Source organism: Odocoileus virginianus, chromosome 14 (genome assembly GCF_023699985.2).
Source record: "Odocoileus virginianus isolate 20LAN1187 ecotype Illinois chromosome 14, Ovbor_1.2, whole genome shotgun sequence".
Lineage (NCBI taxonomy): Eukaryota > Metazoa > Chordata > Mammalia > Artiodactyla > Cervidae > Odocoileus > Odocoileus virginianus.
In genome coordinates, this window is record NC_069687.1 from 55245377 (window position 1) to 55263805 (window position 18429).

General features: G+C 39.1%; 1 protein-coding gene across 8 annotated transcripts in view; it reads left to right on the forward strand.

The window, feature by feature from the left end:
• Nucleotides 1-18429, forward strand: part of MAST4 (microtubule associated serine/threonine kinase family member 4) — a 610376-nt gene that overhangs the window by 135959 nt on the left and 455988 nt on the right. Inside the window, exon 1 of one of the 8 annotated variants that reach the window (XM_070476772.1) lies at nucleotides 11195-11211. The exons of the other annotated variants lie outside the window; for them this stretch is intronic. The gene's annotated coding sequence lies outside the window, so the exon portion shown is untranslated. Of the gene's footprint in view, nucleotides 1-11194; nucleotides 11212-18429 lie in introns of those variants that run through there. 8 annotated transcript variants of the gene reach the window in all.

Here is an 18429-nt window from a genome sequence, read left to right on the forward strand (position 1 = left end):
CTTTTAACTCTTGGATAAATAAGTTCTAGAGGTCTAGTGCACAGCACAGTGAATGTAATCAGCAATATTGTATTATCATCTTCAAAGTTGCTAAATGATTGAATCTTGTCTGTGTAAAAAGGAAATGATAATTATGTGCATGATAGAGATGTTCTGTCTTGCTACTATGATAATCATGCTGCAATATATAAATGTATTAAATGAATGCAATATATACCTTCAGTTCAGTCGCTCAGTCATGTCCAACTCTTTGAGACCCCATGAATCGCACCATGCCAGGCCTCCCTGTCCATCACCAACTCCTGGAGTTTACTCAAACTCATGTCCATCGAGTCGGTGACACCATCCAGCCATCTCATCCTCTGTCGTCCCCTTCTCCTCCTGCCCCCAATCCCTCCTAGCATCCAGGTCTTTTCCAATGAGTCAACTCTTTGCATGAGGTGGCCGAAGTATTGGAGTTTCAGCCTCAGCATCAGTCCATATATACCTTAAATGCACAGAAAGTTATATGTCAATTATATCTCAAGAATGAAAGAAACCACCCTAGCACTTCTCCCTTCTCTCTTATACCTGAGATATTTCCTCCCCTGAACCCTGCTTGTTATAGCTCCATCTTTCAAGAAATTTCTTTTGCTCTTGGTTTCCCACCAGATGCCTGCAATTTCATCGTTCTATTGGACAAACTTCTGCAAAGAGTTATTTATACACACTGTCTCAAACTGACCTTTCTCTCATCTCTCTTAACCTCAGTATAGACTTTCATCCCCTCACTCCAGAGACTACTCTCATCTGGGTTATTGATGGCCTTCACTGGTGACTGAACTACAGCGGTCAGGTCTCAGACCTCCTGTATTATGGTTAGTCCTTCCTCTTTTGTTATATGTAGTTCTTATTTGACCTCCAGGGCACCTCAGGATCTTGGTCGTCTTTCTACATCACTAGTTGCCCCTTATCACTCTCCTTTGCTGGTTCCTCCTCTCTCCCCTGGCCCAGAGGATATTCTTAGTCTTCCTCTCTTGTCTATTTTTATTCTATCCTTCGTGATCTTACCTGGAATAATGGCTACCACATCTGTATGTGTATGGCCTCCGACTTTAAGTCTCTAGCCCTGAATTTTCTCCCAGACTCCAGATGCGCATACCCAACTGCCTACCTGATGTGTAACTCTACCTGAATGACATATAGCTGTCTCGAACTTAATGTGTGTCACATTGAGCTTTTCACCTGCTTCCCAGTCCTGTTTGACATGTCTTTCCCATCTTAGTAAATGACTTCTTCATCTTTACATTTGCTCAGGCTATGTTGAAAGCATCCTTAACTTTTGATCCTCTCTCATGCCATATCCACAACAGTTCTCTTGGCCTTACTTTCATACATATCCAGGATCTGGTCAATTCCGGTCTTCTTTTTGCTACTACCCTGGCCTGAGTCACTATGTCTTCTCATTGTTGGTACTTCTGTGGTCTCCTAAATCATGTCCCTACTTCCATCACTGCCCACCTACATCCAAAAGAGCAGCCAAAGTGATCTTTTCAAAATGTGAGTCATATCAACCTGCTTGCCTGCTCAAAACTCTGCAGTTACTCCAGAGTACAGAGGATTAAAGCCAAAGGCCTTAAACATGACTTGGGCCATTACTTCTCAGTTCAGTTCAGTCGCTCAGTCGGGTCCAACTCTTTGTGACCCCAAGAACCGCAGCAAACCAGGCCTCTCTGTATATCACCAACTCCCGGAGTCCACACAAACCCATGTCCATCATCAGGTCAGTGATGCCATCCAACCGTCTCATCCTCTGTCGTCCCCTTCTCCTCCTGCCCTCAATCTTTCCCAGCATCAGGGTCTTTTCAAATGAGTCAGCTCTTCGCATCAGGTGGCCAAAGTATTGGAGTTTCAGCTTCAACATCAGTCCTTCCAATGAACACCCAGGACTGATCTCCTTTAGGATGGACTGGTTGGATCTCCTTGCAGTCCAAGGGACTCTCATGAGTCTTCTCCAACACCACAGTTCAAAAGCATCAACTCTTAGACACTCAGCCTTTTCTATAGTCCAACTCTCACATCCATACATGACCATTGACCTTGACTATAGGTCAAGGTCAAACCATAGCCTTGACTAGACGGACCTTTGCTGGCAAAGTAATGTCTCTGCTTTGTAATATGCTGTCTAGGTTGGTCATAACTTTCCTTCCAAGGAGCAAGCGTCTTTTAATTTCATGGCTGCAATCACCATCTGCAGTGATTTTGGAGCCCAGAAAAATAAAGTCAGCCACTGTTTCCACAGTTTCCCCATCTATTTGCCATGAAGTGATGTGACCAGATGCCATGATCTTAGTTTTCTTAATGTTGAGCCTTAAGCCAACTTTTTAACTCTCCTCTTTCACTTTCATCAGAGGATTCTTAGTTCCTCTTCACTTTCTGCCATAAGGGTGGTGTCATCTACATACCTGAGGTTATTGATATTTCTCCTGGTAATCCCGGATATTGATTCCAGCTTGTGCTTCCTCCAGCCCAGCATTTCTCATGATGTACTCTGCATGTAAGTTAAATAAGCAGGGTGACAATATACAGCCTTGATGTCCTCCTTTTCCTATTTGGAACCAGTCTGTTGTTCCATGTCCAGTTCTAACTGTTGCTTCCTGACCTGCATACAGGTTTCTCAAGAGGCAGCTCAGGTGATCTGGTATTCCCATCTCTTTCAGAATTTTCCACAGTTTATTGTGATCCACACAAAGGCTTTGGCATAGTCAATAAAGCAGAAATAGGTGTTTTTCTGGAACTCTCTTGCTTTTTCGATGATCCAGCGGATATTGGCAATTTGATCTCTGGTTCCTCTGCCTTTTCTAAAACCAGCTTGAACATCTGGAAGTACACGGTTCACGTATTGCTGAAGCCTGGCTTGGAGAATTTTAAGCATTACTTTCCTAGTATGTGAGATGAGTGCAATTGTGTGGTAGTTTGAGCATTCTTTGGGATTGGAATGAAAACTGACCTTTTCCAGTCCTGTGGTCACTGCCGAGTTTTCCAAATTTGCTGGCATATTGAGTGTAACACTTTCACAGCGTTATCTTTCAGGATTTGAAATAGCTCAAGTGGAGTTCCATCCCCTCCACTAGCTTTGTTCATAGTGATGCTTCCTAAGGCCCACTTGACTTCACATTCCAGGATGTCTGGCTCTAGGTGAGTGATCACACCATTGTGATTATCTGGGCCGTGAAGATCTTTTTTGTACAGTTCTGTGTATTCTTGCCACCTCTTCTTAATATCTTCTGCTTCTGTTAGGTCCCTGCCATTTACTTCTCAGACCTTCCCAACTCCTGATGGGTTGGCCAAAATTCATTTGGATTTTTCCAAAGGAACTTACAGAAGAATCTGAATTAACTTCTTGGCCAACCTGCTAGTTTTCCCCTCCCTTGCTGCTGTCCACCATGTGGTCCCTTGGTGTTGTTTGGATGTGCCAGGCATGCTGTTGCTTCCGGGTCCCTGCCGTGGCTGTTTCAAGCTTCTGTCTAGGAATTCTTCCCCTGGATATCCAATAGGTGAATTCCCTCAATTCCTTTGAGTCTTTACCAAATGTCATCTTCTCCTTGAGACTCACACTAGCCACCCTATTTAAAATTGAAACCCCTCCCATCCACTTCCAACTCCACTGACGATGTCTAATTTGTTTGTTTGTTTGGTTTACGTTGTGCTTTAAATTTTCTACGAGATTATATAACTTTCTATATCTGTTTATTATCTGCCTCCCTCATTAGAATGTAAATTCTAGGAGGGCAGGGATCTTTGTCTTATTTTTTTTTCCCACACAAACGTGTCCAAAGCACATGGAATGGTGCTTGGCAAATAGAGGGATCTCATTGAGTGTATGTCAGATGCATGTGAGTGAAGTCTGCAGTTTGACTGTGAGAAATATTGGCAGCAGCTCATATACTCTGATGCTCAACATACTCATTGTCCTTAGTTTCTAAACAGCTCTCTGGGATTTGTGTGTCCTTCTGAGTGGAGAGAGATGACCGCTGTGGGAGGCAGTCATAGGGGCAGGAGCAAGGGAGATGTGTTCAGGAGGCAGTGCTCTCCTTCATTCCCAGATCACTGAAGTGGAGAATGAAGCTCCTGCTGTCATTTTCACTGAAGAGTCAACGACGTGGTGCTGCGTTCTGCTTAGGCGCTCAGTCGTGTCCAACTCTTTGCAATCCCATGGACTGTAGCCTGCCAGGCTCCTCTGTTCATGGGATTCTCTAGGTAAGAATCCCGGAGTGGGTTGCCATTCCCTTCTCCAGGGATTCTTCCCGGCCCAGGGTTCAAACCCACATCTCCTGTATTGGCAGGCAGATTCTTTACCTCTGAAACACCAGGGAAGCCCCAAAGTGGTAGAAAGGTTATGATGCCAATTCCCACATTTAAAAATAGAATCTAGTAATGAAGTGAGATGAGGATGCGCTGTGAGCAGAAGTATGGGGGTGTTTCTGTCTTATGATTACAGTGGTTACTCACCAGATTCTGGCAGTCCTTAGTGTTTTCAGCAAGCTTGACGTTTGGAGGCACTACGAACATTCACTCCTCTCGAAGTCTTCAGTGACATTTTGCTGAGAAGTTAGGAGAGGCAGCACCAGGAACTTAGATGGACCCTGCTTTTAATAAGAAGTCTCTTCTTTTAAGATGTGTCTTTAGAGATCTTTGTCTAGAATATTGGCTGTCCATTTCCATTTCCTGAAAGATGGTTCTTTCCATTGGTTATTGAAATGAACCTTTTTAAACACAATGAAGTCTGTTTTAGAGTTCTTGACTCTAGCTCTCCTATTAAGCCTAGTTTATTAAGTGGCCTGAGACATAGCCCAGAGCCAAGTTTGTTTCCCTGCTATATAGCACTGCTGTGGACTAACATTGCTAAAAAGAGCTTTAGCTATTGCATTGCTGAATGTGCCCTTTCAGAGGATGTCCTTCTAGAAATCTTGAGAATGACATAAACCTTAGTGATAAAATTGCTAATTATTTTTCATTTTTCATATCACATAGAGGTATAAAGAATTTGATACATTAAGAGAAATTGCTTAGAAATCGCTTATTCCTTTATAAAAACTTGAGCGTTCTTTGTGACTATCTAGGAAAAGGGGAATCTTCAGAGATGGTGCTCAAGTGTTTTTCTCAGGAATGATCTCAAATTGGTTCTTTTTTCCTTTTTAGTCAGATTATTGCATAATACATTTTTGTCACTTAACTAGGTCATTTAAGAGGAGAGACCAAATTACTTAGAACTAAGTCAAATTTTTATTAAAACCTGATGCTTTATGAAACTGACTTCTCTTAGTTTGTCTATTTTTTTTTTTTAATACTTTAGGCAGAACATTTTGTGATGGTGAAACTTAAACCAGGCACTTTCTCCCAAATCAGCCTCAGGAACACCTCCCACATCTCTCTTTGCCAATACATGACCAGGATATTTCTGGGGATGGCAAGCTGAAGGGAAACAAGGAACATATTTTGGAGGTTTGAATCAAGGATATAAAGTATGAGATTGTCACTGTTAGTGGAATTACTCTCATGTTATTTCCAAGCAAATATGATGATTGCATATTGGCCCACCTTATTAAGCAAGGTATTAATTTTCCTCTAGGCCAAGGAAAGAGTTCTTGTTCATTCCTTTTTCTTTCCTTTAGCCACAGTTCTATCATTATTCTTGAGATTTTAGTTGTTGCTTTTAAATACACTTAGAAGGCATGGAGCACAGAAGTACAGGGCAGGGTTTTGTGTATTGAACTGTCTCCCTAGTTAACCAAGCATATTTCATGGTCAGAGCAAGTTTAAAACGCATATACAGTAAACTCCCCAACCAGGTGGAACTCTGACTTCTAGTGATGAGTTAGAGATTTGGTTTGGGGTCATTCTTGCCATAACTTAGTAACTAGTGAGTATTTTTGTACATTATGAAATGTCAAACCTTTTCAAGTAATATTAAGTTAAATCCTTCTTCTATAGGCTGTAACCATCCTTTTTTTTTTTTCTTTCTCTCTTTAAATGTCCCATTAAAAAAAAAAAAACTCAAAAATGGTTCTTTCCTTATTTACCACATACATCTGCCTTGCTTTTAATGAATGATTATGTCATTTTTAAGAAATGCCACTATTTTTCTGGTTTTATGATTTCGCCTTTTCTTTTTAAATTTCTGCCAGTTGTGTTTATGTCTTAGGGATGAAGTAATATACTTTTCTTACTAGAACATCTGTATTAATCTTTTATTTGATCTGAAGGGATGCTTTAAAAATGGCTTCATATTTTTTAGTTTTAAGTATTGTTCATGAATTTGTGCTTTAACAGAAATCATTATAGTACATGTGTGAGACTTAGTTTTAAGCTCCAAGAACATATGCATATTTTATCATTCTCCTTACATTCTTAATCTGATTTTCAAAATGATTATAAATATTGGATGTGCCCATGACTTATTACCAAGTAAGATCCTCCTTCCCCCAAAAGAATAAGATGCCTGGTGATTCGTTTGCTTCAAATGCCTTCAGAGCTTTAATGATTTTAATATCAACAAATAAGAATGCTGAAAGTATGGATATTAAAAGCTTTTAACCTTTATGTATATATGCCAAATTAGTAAATGTCTCTTCTTATAGTATTGGCTTACAAGATCCCTCAACATTTCTTAGATAGCTTGCTTACCCATTATCCAGGTATGATGGCATTTTCAAAATTTCTGCTTCCCTTTTGGTCTTCTAACTGTCTAGCCTTGTCTTTCTGTGTCCTTATGTCTACTAAAAGGATATGAGTCTGAAGCAAAAAAAAAGCTTGTACTTTTTAAAATGCGAGCATTTATTATGTATCAGCTCTGCAGTAGGCAGCTGGAGGCTCAAAGTTGACTCTGTTGTGATATCTGATCTTGATGATATTCATTCATTTATTCATTAAATAAGAATTTATTGAAAACATATTATGTGTCAGGCATTGGAATATAGCTATATTAAAACAGATAAAAGTGAAGTTGGCATTCCTAATAGGGGAAACAAATAGTAAACAAGGTCTTAAGTTAAAAATATGTACATTTGTATATGTATGTCCTTACATTTAGCTTGTATACATATACCTAACATGCATGTGTGCACTCAAGTTAGTGGTAAGTGATAAAGAGAGCAAAGAAGCCAGTGGAGGCAGCCAAGATGCAGATGGAAAGGCAGTCATAGGTTCAAAATTTGTATAAGATGGTCAAGGAAGGTCTTAATAAGGAAAAACATTTCAATAAAGACCTGGAGAAAGTAGGTAAAAACCTTGCCTAGTGGAAGAGATAAATACATAGGAACTTTTTTGTTTGTTTGCTTTTTCGTCTTTATTGGAGTATTGTTGCTTTGTGATGTTGTATTGTTTATACTGTGCAGCAAAGTGAATCAACAGTGTGTTCCCTCCCTTTTGGACTTCTTCACACTCAGGTCACATCAGTGCATTAAGCAGAGTTCTCTGTGCTATGCAGTATGTTCACATTAGTTTTCTGTTTTATACAGAGTATCAATACTGTATATGTGTCAATTGTTCTTTAAGTAAGAGATTGACGGGGTCAGATCTTCATTTTGAATAGGTCATTCTGGCAAAGGAGTGGATGTTGATTTAAGGGGACATGACAATGTAACAGAGATTGGTTTGGAGGGTATTCTAGTGGTTCTGGTGAGAGATGGTGACTTAACCCAGGAAGTGATGTGCAGGCAGTTGGGGCTTGAGACAATGTGGTCAGTATATACTTAGGAAGTAATCTCAGTAGAGGATGAAAGGGGTGGGTGGCATCACTAATTCAATGGACATAAACTTCAGCAAACTCTGAGAGATGGTGAGGAATAGGGAGGCTTGGCATGATGCAGTCCATGGGGTCGCAAAGAGTCAGACACAACTTGGTGACTGAACAACAATCTCAGCAGGGCTTGGTAGTTGCCCCAAGGGGTAAGGTGAGAGAAGTCAAGTAATCTTTCTAACCTACAATAAGAAATATATTTCATATCTCAATTCAGTACATATGCTTATAAATATGCAACTAACTGATTATGGAATATGTTGCTGAAGCAGAGTTACTTAGAACAGTCCTTTACCCAATTGTCTGTGACAATATTCTGATATTTTCTAATTCACTCAATTTTGATTTCTTTAAAATGTTGACTTTGATTTGTTAAGTAGATTCTGCTGTTGGATTGTGACCCTCAGAGTGGAAAACAGCTGCTCAGGTTTCTTCATGTTATCTTCTAATAGACAGGATATCCCCTTCTGAGTTCTCTGTGGTCTCCAGCCTCCAGACACCTCCACTCAGCAGAGTGGGGAGAGGGAGAAGGCAGTAAAAGGCATTATTTCCAAGTGCAGTATGCTGTGGAAGCGTATCCTTTGAGGAAATAACATGCTAAGGCAACTGATGATGTCTCAGCAGGACAGGTGCAGAGCCATACACAACATGTCCCTGCCAGTTACCTAGGTAATGCATCACTGCAGAGAAGGTGGTTAGTTGTGCTGGAAACATCTTTTATGCAGGTTTTTATTTGGTGGAGGGAGTGGAGAGGGGGAGAGAGAAAGGCTTTCTCTATTCTCTTTGCTGCTAAAATTGCCTGTCCTCATTAGATACAGAATGGCAAAATTTGGGGTGCTGCACTTTTTTCTGTGGGACTCTAGGTTGGGCCCATGTTGGAAACCATTGTTGGTTTTCTCCAACCAAATAGCTCAGGTTTTCAGCTACAAAATTGGAGATAATACCACCTACCTGGTTGGTTTGTTTTGTGAAGATTAAGTGAGATAACATGTAGAAAGTACAGTGAAGTATAGGAAGCGTGTTGAATAAATGACCACTGTTATTTTCTTCATGCAACTAAAGTATTATTGGCATTAGACCATTTTGACCATTTTAATTAGCACTAGGAAAGATGTGGACCTTTCTGAGTTTCATATATAGAATAAGTTAAAATCAAAATTCTTATGCTGGTGTATGCTGAAATTTTTAAGAGTATAAATCTCCATAAAAAATACATTTGAATTCAGATAGGAAAGATGTTAAAGTGTATCTAAGTTGAGATAGTTCTATAGGTGGCTTCTGAAGGGTCTTGGCTCTTTGTGAAATCACACCCTGGAGTAAACAAAGCTTTCTTATGTCCCATAAATTACATATAAATGTATATGACCTTGAATATTTTAATGTTCTTACTCTTTGCATGGTAGGTCTCCAGTGCATTTCAGATAGCTAAGCTTAGTTTCTTGAATATGAGATTTCTTTGAATGATGAAAAAGTCATGGCTGTAAAAGGTTTGATTTCTGTTGAACAGTAAACAAGTTTAGCTCAAAGATGTTACTGGGAGGATAATCTATGGAAATAGGCAACAGAGGATACCTCCATCAGAAGAATTTTACTGAGACCAATTTTCACTTTCCCTTTAAGTAAACTGTAGAAACAGGATGAAGGAACCCTTTCTTTTGGAAGAGGTTGGCAAAATGCTCCTTAAAAGTCATGATGGCTATCTTTATACCAGTAGGAACTAAATGTAACTTTTTAGGGGAATAACACCCAGGGGTCGGTCCCCAATATTTGGCTCCAGTGGAGGTACTGGTGGGGTAAGCTACGAGGGGGAGAAGGAGAGGGGTTTACTGAGTACTCTGTGTTTCCTTGCTTTCCTTGAGTAGTTGTTGTTCAGTCGACAACGGTATCTGACTCTTTGCAGCTCCATGGACCACAGCATGCCAGGCTTCCCTGTCCTTCTTTATCTCCCAGAGTTTGCTCAAATTCATGTCCACTGAGTCAGTGATGCTATCCAACCACCTCATCTTTGAGTACTGTTTTCTTTTTGGTAGTTTTTGCTCTGTTTTATAAACACAGTACTACATTTTCTATGAAGTTAATTGAAGCAAAAACATATTTAGCTGTTAGATTTGCTTTTTGGAAAAAGGGAAGAGTTGGAGCAGCACTTAATTAACCCATTTAATAGGACAGATAAGGTAAATGTGTGTTTTACTTGAGTGGATACAATGATCATGCAATTAGGGGTGGTATTTAGTTATGGATTTTGGGATGCAGTCTGAGTAAGAATAGTATGGTTTTTATTGCCAGATTTTGAAGGCAGTGTGTCTAGTAAATGATAAAGTATATTAGGAAATAGGTCTTTGGAGTGTGTGTGTATGTTAATGGGGATATTTAAATTACAAGTGAAATATTTCAAGGGGCTTTGTTTAAAAGAAATTACAGAGATAATGGTGTTGATTAGCTCTATTCCCTGGAATTCAATGTATTTAAGCAGTGTGGTACACACTTTGCTTGTCTACAGCATGCCCAAGCATTTGGTCTGAAGATCGCATTCTTTTTCATAATGAAATGTACATTAACTATGCAGACCCTTCATAGAGCAGTGTTTTAATCATGCTCTATTGATTTATACATCACTTCAGTGCTGCGTATTGAGGGCCTCTTGTTCTGCTTTACTTGGATTCTCATTCTCTCTACCTGACTTGCATAACGCTTTGCGACCCTGTTAAATTTTTTTCCCGTGGGAAGCAGTCATGATTAGGAAGCCACAAAAGGTCAACCATATTGTCGCTCTCTTTCAGCTTTCTGAGGTGCAGAGAACCAATGATAGGCTTAGAAAAGTGTTGTCATTGTCCACAATTGATAGTGGGTTATCAGAACTTACCTAAAATGAATAAATGCTGAGTTTCCAGCTTTGGCATGAACCTGAGTGATTTATTGCAAGCTGCTGATGCCAAGAGGATATTTTGCACGTCCTGAAGGAGTCGGGTGATAACGAGAAGCCTCTGTCAGTGGTTCCTGGTTTCCTTACCAGAGGACCATTCCAGGCAGGGCCATTGTGAGCAGCCTTATGAACAGTGATGGTTCTCAGAAACTCAGGTTGTTGCTACAAGCTGCCCATTACAAATGGAAATATTTTATTATTTTTCTAATGTTAATTTGAGTGAGAAGAAATGTAGATCTAGTTGGTATGGATGAAGGATACCTGCATGGACTGGAATAAACAAGTCAAATTCCTTGCCCTCCACCTGCAACTTCTAGAATCTCATTTGGATTGAAAGACTAGAGCTAGGTTTTATGCAGGAATAAAACTCTGCTCGCTTCATTATTATTCATGGTCAGATCCCCAAATCTCCTCCCTGAAGAGATGTATTCTTCCTAGCAAATTAAAACATCCTTTTTTTTCTAGAGGCCAAATGATGGTGGTGTCAACTATTGATGAAGATGAATAGGTAATTCTTTTCTCAATTTATACATTCCTCCCCCCCACCCCCTACTGTTCAGGACGTTGGAGGGTGCTGCCGGTGGAGGGGGCGTTGCTCATTTAAACCAAGAGCCAGTATTTCATTTCCTCTCCTCTTCATAGGTTGTATGCATTGTGTTAATCTCCTGGTTAGGTAATGGTGGAAAATATTGGAAAGTGTGATGGCTCATTATAAGGACATTTGACATAAGCATATTTGCTGATGACGGATTGCCGGTCAGTGGTAATTTAAAGGGATTCTGAGCAGTGGTTAAGGTAGAACATTTTTCTTGCATTAATCAGTTAGGATCAGGATAGCCTAAATTACAGAGATCTGTCAAAGTATCTAAGTGAAAGGTAGATTTTAGAAGCTGGTTATCAGTTGAACATATGCACATCTTATGCTTATCTGCTGTATTTCTCCCTAACTTAATCAAATTCTCATGAAAGAAGATCTGGGTTAACGACTTGCTGTTTTACTTTATGTACTGGTATATTAATTCATTCTCAGAAAGGAAAAAAGTACTTTAAAACACATTTTAGGAAATGAAAACTGGGGCTAGAATGGGAATATTGACTTTCAAGATTTTCAAGATATTGGCAGTAGAAACACATCAAATTCTAACCTGAATAGATCTGGAACTTTAATCAAGTGTGTCTTGAGCAGTGTGACCTAATTACACATACTCCTTAAAACAGACATTAGTCCACCTCTGAAAATTATTGGAGTGGTTATGTTTTCATTTATGGAAAAATATCTTGGATGTGCCCCCAGGCGAAAAGTGGTTGTTTAGAGGCATTTTGGAGCTCCCAAAGAGATGCGTGAGTACATAACACTACAGTTTCATCATGACATGCTTTATGATAAAGCAGCATTGGGCACAGTTTAGCAATATCCAAAGATCAGAACAGCTGTTATCTGCAGAGCCACTGGGGTGTATCTGTCAGACGTTTGCATATGGAACAAGGTGTTCCAGTTAATATGTCGTGATAGTTTAATTACATCACCTTTCCTGGGAATTTACTTGATTCCTGGTTCAAGAGCGTCCAGTGAGATGGCATTCTATCAATTTCTCTTCCTTTAACAGCTTTCATTTTTCTTACTATTGGGTCTAGGTTATATGTGTTCATTTCTAAAATATGTTGAAATAAATAAGTCTTATATATAAATAACTTTTTCTGTCCCTCCCTGCTAAATTCCTGAATGCTAAGATGTCTTATTGTTTTAGCACTTGCTTTCTCTGCAGAGCATGTATAGATATTAGGAACTCAGGAAATGTTGTTATTAGCTGGCAAAGAGGAATAATCCACAGATCTTCCACTGGCTGGCAGCTCCAGAGACACTTGGATCTTAGGTGGAGTCCAAGGTACTTTGTGCTGTACTGTGTAATGCAGGACCATTTTCCATTGCGCTCAAAATTCTCTATCTGAACAGTTTTCTACCTCCTTTGTTCCTTTTAAAATAGAACTTAGCTGAAAATAGTTTGTCTCTGAGTCTATATCCTTTATATCCAAGACTAATTAGATTCTTAATGTTTTCTGGAGTTTTACTTTCCAGAATGGAATGGTGCTGTCCAGCAGACCTTTCTGAGATGATGGAAATGTTCCAGACTCTTCAGTGTCCAATATGGTAGCCATTAGCTGCACATAGCTTTTAAGCTCTTGAAATGAGGCTGAATTGACTGTGCAACTAAATTTTTCATTTAAATTGAACTTAAATAGCCATGTGTGGTTGGTGGCTACCATATTGGACAGCACAGTCCTAGAAGCTTGAAAACAACTCAATTCACGTGTCTTTCCTGTTTTCCAGTTGTCCTTTATTTTTTCTCTTAGTTCTATTTATTCCTCATTCCTTCCATCTCAACAACCTGTTAGCATTGTGTCTGAGAACATGTTTCTTAGGAGACACTGCAGAAATGATGAGAAAAGATTTTTTAAAAATCTCCTGTGCCTTGTATAAATACAAGTGATGTAGAGAAATGGAGCTTTGCTAAGAATTCAAATATACAAGTGAATTTTTGTACCAAGAGTACAGCAAAAAATTATTTAAGCCATTGAAACAATTGAAGTGCTCAGCTTGCTATTTTGGAGCTAAAGGAAGTGTTTGTATTCAGAATTAATTGTATAGAATAATTACACCGAGTGTAAGGGTGCAGTTCAAAATGATTTAGATTTCACACAAATTTAATTTCATTTTAGTTGCTATTACCTGCAAAAAGTGATGCCAGACATGGTAGTAAATGTTACTTTTATATGAATACAGGTATTTGTCCTTGTCTTATCTGGTGTTTGATAAGAATGAGAGTGGTATTGTCAGCTGCTTGGAAGAGAGGCTAGACTAATATCTAATGTTATATATTATGTAATACATTTATTAAATTCTGCATGATTTTTCCTCCCAGTAGATGAAGAAGTACTTATTGTAGGATCCATGGACCTTGAGGATTTACAGATAGCCTGAGACTGTTAGCAAAGTGTTGTATTTATTCTGCCTCTGTGTTTATTTGGGGAAAAGAGTTATAAGTTTTATAGAATCTGAGAACTTCAAAGGTCAAATCACTTATTAGATTGAGATATTCCTGATTGCAGGGGCTATGTTTACTTACCAGTTTATCCTCCCATTTCCGTTATAGTACCCTAACATTCAATCAACACTTTTGGAATGTAATTGGAAACCATTTCTTTCAAAGCTGATGCATTGCCTTTCTTTTTATCCAAGTGTTAAAATGAATCCATGATAAGTTTTATTTTTTCTTTGCTTCTGGTGTAAGGTGTCTACTGTTCTCCCTCATATGGTGATGTGGAACAGTTAATCCTAGAGGAAATAGCTCTGGAATTTGGGGGATCAGGAGAAGTTAACGTCCCCGTTTCCCACCACTTCTTTCTGTGGAGGCTGACTGGTTTCACTGCAAACCTTAGCACCATCCTGTTTTAACCCCACCTGACCCTCATACCCGTGTCTCTTTCCTGTCTTCATCCAGGGTGGGTTAGTGACTCAGTTAACTATTTTTTTCAGAAACTAAACCTTAGACTGTTTAATGAGCATCTCTCTGGGCTTGCCAGGTGGCTCAGAGGGTAAAGAATCTGCGAGCAATGCAGGAGACCTGGGTTCGATCCCTGGGTCAGGAAGCTCCCCCGGAGAAGGGAATTGCTACCTAGTACAGTACTCTGGCCTGGGAAATCCCATGCACAGAGGAGCCTGGAGGGCTACAGCCCATGGGGTCACAGAGAGTCGGACACAACTGAGCGACTACGCATGTACTGCTGTTACTTATATCTGCAATTAGGACAGAGGCACAAGATGCAAAATGCCAGAAGATGGAAGATACTTCAGCACCATGTGTTGTTTCTTTCTGTTCTTTAATGTGTGTGTGCCTTGGCTTATGTGTGCTTCCCAACCTGCTGACACACACGTGATTTGAGTCATATTTTTACTCTGTACCACTCACCGAATTACTGATTAATATGATGGTAAGTAACCTGGAGAATCAAATATAAGTTCCAAGGAGAGGTAGGAAGGCTATAACAACTGTTAGATAACTGAAGATGGCACTTGGTTAGTGTCAAAGGAAGAGACTCCTACTGGAGTTATTCTATCAAATTATTTGACTTCTTGGGGAAAAGTTAGGATATGAAAAAAGATAATTGGTAATTGGTTTCATGGTCTTACATTCACATACTGTCAACAGTGGCCCATTCCCTTTTTTCCCCTCTGTTCTTCAGTAGTTTTTGAGTCGTGATGAAGTGACAGGTCTGTCATGATAATAGATGGTGTGATATATATATCCACACAGAGAAGATCTTGATAGCAATGAAGGAAAGTACTATTCTGTGCTTGAATATGACAAAGGATTAGGATTAGGGACCACGGGGAGTACTATCCTTGGTAGAACATGTTTGCATCCTCTCAGCTATATCTGGCCTATTGGGGTCAGTGTGTTGTCTATTCTATAAAATCACCGTGAACATGTCATTCATACAAAATAAACACACAAGCTCACATCAAAGCCAGAGGACACTTGATATATTACGTTTGCCGTATAAGATATTATCCCCTGAAAACTGAATCTAACAATGCATAAAAAGACTTATACACCATGATTCATCCCAGGGTCATAAGGATGCTTCCTTATATGCAAATTAATTAATGTGGTACATCACAAAGACAAAAAAAAGATGAAAACTACATGGTCATATCAGTAGATTCAGAAAAGGCATTTGAATGAATTCAGCACCTATTAATGATAAAAAAAAAAAAAACTCTCACCAAAATGGGTAACAAGGAAGCATATATCAGCATAATAAAAGCTATTTATGACAAAACCCACATCTAACATAATACTCAATGGTGAAAAGCTGAAAGCCTTGCTGCTATAATCTGGAAGAGTACAAGGATGCCCACTCTCACCAATTCAGCATAGTAGGCTTTTTTTTTTCCTGTTGACATATAGGTGGTTTACAGTATTGTGTTACTGCTGTACATTCTATTCAATGTGGTACTGAAAGTACTAGCCACAGCAATCACATAAGAAAAAGAAATAAAAGGTATCCAAATTGGAAGGAAAGAGGCAAAATTATCATTATATGCAGATGACAAGATATTCTATATTGAAGCCCTAAAGACTCCATACAAAAACTATTAAAACAGTTAAATGAATTCAGCAGGGCAGCAGAATACAAGGTTTACCATACAGAAATCTGTTGCATTTCTTTATAGTAAAAATGAGATATCAGAGAAAGCAAAAAAAAAAAATTCTTTTAAAATTACTTTTAAAATAAAATACTTTGGAATAAATCTGACCAAGGAGGTGGAAGACTTATACCCTGAGAACTATTAATATATAATATTGATAAAAGAAATGGAAGATAATTCAAAGAAATGGAAAGATACCCCGTGCTGTTAGATTGGAAGAATTAATATTGTTAAAATGGCCATACTACCCAAATCAATCTATAGATTTAATGCAATCCCTATGAAATTACCTGTAATATTTTTCACAGAACTAGAGCAAATAATCCTAAAATTTATTTGGAGCAAAAGACCCCAAGCAATTCTGAGGAAAAAGAACAAAGCTGGAGGCATAACCCTCCCCAGACTACAGATAATACTATGAAGCTACTGTAATCGAAACAGCACAGTATTGGCAAAATGGTGCGAAATAGAGAGTCCAAAAATAAACCCACACACCTACAGACAATTACTTTTCAATAAAGGAGGCAAGAATATATAAAGGAGAAAAGAAAATTTCTTCAGCAAGTGGTGCTTGGAGAGCTGGACAGTGCATGTAAATCAATTAAGTTAGAACACTTCCTCACATCATACACAAAAAATAAATTTACAATGGCTTAAAGACTTAAATATAAGACATGGCACCATAAAACTCCTAAGAGAATATAGGCAAAATACTCTCTGACATAAATTGCAGCAATGTTTTCTTAGGTCTGTCTCCCAAGACAGAAGAAATGAAAGCAAAAATAAGCCAGTGGGACCTAATCAAACTTGGAAGCTTAGGCACAGCAAAAGAAACCATAAACAAGATGAAAAGAAAACCTACAGAATGGGAAAAAAAATTTTCCAGCAATGTTACCGACATGGGATAAATTTCCAAAATATATCAACAGCCTCATAAAACTCCGTATCAAAAAATGGGCAGAAGACTTAAATAGACATTTTTCCAAAGAAGACAAATGACCAACAGGCACATGAAAAGATGTTCAATATTACTAATTATTAGAGAAATGCATATCAACATTATAGTGAAGTTATCACTTCACACCAATCAGAATGGCTATCATCAATAATAAGTGGTGGAGAGGGTATGGAAAAAGGAATTCCTACAACGCCTGTGGGAATGTAAATTGGTAAAGCCACTCTGAGAAACAGTATGGAGGTTCCTTAAAAAGCCAAAAAGAGAGTTACCATATGAAACAGCAATCCTACTCCTGGGCATATATCCTGAAAAGACAAAAACTAATTCAAAAAGATACATGTGTTCCAGTGTTCATAGGAGCACTATTTATGATAGCCAAGATATGAAACCTACCTAAGTGTCCAACGACAGATGAATAGATAAAGATGTGGATGGACTATTGCTTGGCCATAAAAAAGAAGGAAATAATGCCATTTACAGTAACATGGATTGACTTCATATTAAGTGAAGTAGTTCAGAGAAAGATGAATATCCTATGATACTAGTTGTATGTGGAATCTAAAAAAGTTATCAGTTCAAGGAAACTGTTTACAAAACAGAAACAGAGTCACACCATAGGAAACAAACTTATGTTTACCAAAGTGGAAAGGAAGGAGAAAAAATTAGGAGCTTGGGATTAATAGATATACAGCGTGTAGGTGTGCATGCACACTCAGTCGTGTCCAACTTTTTGTGACCCCGTGGACTGTAGCTGGCTGGGCTCCTCTGTCCATGGAATTTTCCAGGCAAGAATACTGGAGTGGGTTGCCATTTCCTTCTCCAGGGGCTCTTTCCAACCCAGGGATCAAACCCATGACTTGTACATCTCCTGCATTAGCAGGCAGGTTCTTTACCGGTTAAGCCACCAGGGAAGCCCCAAGATCAGTCAGTCAGTCAGTTCAGTCGCTCAGTCGTGTCCGACTCTTTGCACCAAGATAAACAGCACTAAATATCAAATAGATAAACAAGATCCTACTGTATAGCACAGGAAACTATAGTCAATATCTTGTAATAACCTCTAATGGAAGAGACTCTGAAAAAGAATATATACATATATGTATAAGAGAACCACTTTGCATCCACCAGAAACTAGCACAGCATTGCAAATCAGCTATACTTAAAAAAAGAAATTATCCCCCAAGTTTAGCACTTCAAAAACAAAACAACACAAAACCAAACTCAGTGAGTTAATACACCGAAGTTTTTTAGTTAGTAATTCAGGAGCAGCTCATCTGGGCACATTCATGAGGCTGCAGCCAGGGCTACAGTCAGCTGAAGACTTGACTGTGGCAGGGAGACCCACTTTCGAGATGTTTCCCTCACACGGCTGGCCCAGCTGCTGGCTGTTGTCAGGACGCCTCAGTTCCTTACCACACAGACTTCTCCATAGTGATGCTTCAATGTCCTCATGACGTGGGCAGATAGCTTCTCCCACATGAGATAGCTGATGTTTGGAAGGGGAAAAGCAGTTGGATGGACAGGGACTGGGGTCGGGGGTGGGGATGGGTGGGGAATGG